Here is a 2,407-nt window from a genome sequence, read left to right as displayed (position 1 = left end):
AACTTATATATTCTGATTTTAATAATGAATTTGTAGAAAGTTATGTGTCCTAGATTAATATTAGTTCCTATTTTCTAGGTGCCAGTTCTAATCATCACTATTATGATGTAAACTTATATATTCTGATTTTAATAATGAATTTGTAGAAAGTCATGTGTCCTAGATTAAGATTAGTTCTTATTTCCTAAGTGCCAGTTCTAAGTGCTAGTTCTAATTCTCCGTATTATGATGTAAACTTATATATTCTGATTTTAATAATGAATTTGTAGAACGTTTTCTGCTTTGAGTAATGTCAAGGTGCATCCTACTCACTTGAGAGCTGAATGTTTCAGATTTTCACATTATAAATTTTGTCTTCCTTCATTTTTAACATCATTATCTTGTGGTCGAAAATCTGCAAATTTGAAAGGCAACAGAATAACATAATAGTCATTGGTCAATTATATGCGTATTCAGGAATCGGAATTGTAATACTATACAACATTCAATATAGATGTTTAAGTGAAAGGGGACACTTACATGGCAGTGATATACGTAACCTGGTTCAGCACTGGCATTAAAGGGATAAGGTTGATTAGACTCCAACAGAGTGAAGGTAAGGAAAATGGTGGTCATATATCCAGGCTGCATCTTGAACACGTTCTCTCATTAGCAGGAGTTGCGATGACTCTACCCTGAGCATGCTTCTCTATATTGCATGCCACAGCATTGTTCGTCTTGTTCATGCAGCTCTCAAATTCGGTCAAATTTACCAGCTGTATCTGACTGAGGGTCTGAAACAAGCCGAGATGAATATGGAGAGGATGGTTGTCCGGAGTGAGATTGATGATATGCCATAACTCGTTGGTTCCTTGCCTCGGCGTCTCAGTAGCCGGTGCCAGAAATGGTAAAGCATTGAGGAACAAATGGGTCGGATCACCCGTGGCGCTGTCGTATTCATACAATGTGATGTAACGCGTTTGGGCGATCTCGTTCTTGTTGGGAAGAGGATATGAAACCAATCTCGTTGGGATCGGGGTGTCGGGTTCCTTAGTTTTCTCAATCACAAATTTCATAACTTCGTTATTGAGTTTATCGACGGCACTTCCTGAGGGGTGCGGATAGGGCGTGTTGTTTGTGAGGATGGTCTCATCCGTGGATGACTTAGTAAAGTCGATCTAGTAAAGTCGATGATGACATCTGCGATCTCAGAGTCGCTTAACAACAATTTCAAATAACTGACCGCGCTCATGTACGTCAATATTCGGGAATCAGCAATCGACTTAAGAATACCCATTTTCTCCCCGGGCATGGTCATGGCAGATACCCATTTTCTTCCCGGGCATGGTCATGGCAGATTGTCGAGTTGCTGGACATTGACGTAGTAATATTGAGATTTGGTGGGGGGCTCCGGTCTCATTTAATCCGACTGTTCGAACTCCGCCGTGTCTGGGTTGGGCAGTCACAATGGTGGGATCCCACAGAAGAATATGTTAAGAAGGCAGATGATTTTCCCACATCACAAACGTTTCTACACCTTGGATGGCTTCTCCCTCGATGTTCCATATGCAAATACAGTACTTGAAGGGAAATCTCTGTGAAATTTCTGTCAAAAGAACACAGAGCATAATACAATGGAATACAATGTGTATCATTAGGGATATAAAGATCATGTACCCATTTTTTCTCAAACATCCCAATCCGAAGCTCGCCCGCCTTTAAATATCCATCTTGGCCGACGATATACCCCTTTAGCGTGGGCATCTCTGGCAGCTCGTCCACGAACATCTCAAAAGTCGAAGCTATCTCCTGCAATTCCTCCTCAGTCACATTAGCATTCAGTCACGTTAGCAGGACACAATTCTTATATTCACATGAGAGTTTTTTTTGGGTTACCAAAGTGAATCGAAATTCATTGCTTAATAATATGTTTCTCTTGTTGCTGAGCAAACAAAGGCAAAATATTTATCCACCGTTCAAGGTTGAATTAAAAACTACAGTTTCCTTTTCCTCCAATGTTGCTTCCAGCTTCCCGCAAAGTTTCAAGTTACAGTCATTTATCGAAACTAGCACCCTTGAAGTCTCCCGAATTCAATAGTCAGATGTACCATCTTCACCTTCAGCGTTCGCTCCTTCCCTTCGATTATAGTTTCATCCCTTGCAACATAAAGTTCCTCAGGGCACAGTGCCACTATACATGGAATTTATGGCGAGAATTTATTGCGGTGAAAGTTCCTCGGTGTTGTTATGTACAGATTTTATCGGTCTAGCGGTGCAAGTTCCTCAGGTCGCCTCTTTGCCGTTTCCCGAATACAACTGGAGTTGTAAAAGCTGATATACCTTTTTCGGGTGGATTTTTTGAGAGTGTTGAACTCCACAATACTGTAGGGAAAAACTGTGGCGCCAATCGGGAGGGAGTCGTGAGGTC

The 2,407-nt window shown here is 41.1% G+C and overlaps 1 pseudogene; it reads right to left on the bottom strand.

Annotated features, from left to right (window-relative positions):
• Positions 1-328: 328 nt before the first annotated feature.
• LOC149193016 (multicopper oxidase LPR2-like) lies at positions 329-1,818 on the bottom strand (annotated as a pseudogene).
• Between the last annotated feature and the right edge of the window lie 589 nt (positions 1,819-2,407).

The sequence above is a fragment of the Pinus tabuliformis genome, chromosome 2_2 (genome assembly GCF_031772625.1).
Source record: "Pinus tabuliformis cultivar Carrire ecotype Pingquan chromosome 2_2, CPIR1, whole genome shotgun sequence".
Lineage (NCBI taxonomy): Eukaryota > Viridiplantae > Streptophyta > Pinopsida > Pinales > Pinaceae > Pinus > Pinus tabuliformis.
The sequence above is the reverse complement of the archived record's forward strand: the minus strand, read 5'-3'. Positions and strand labels throughout refer to the sequence as shown.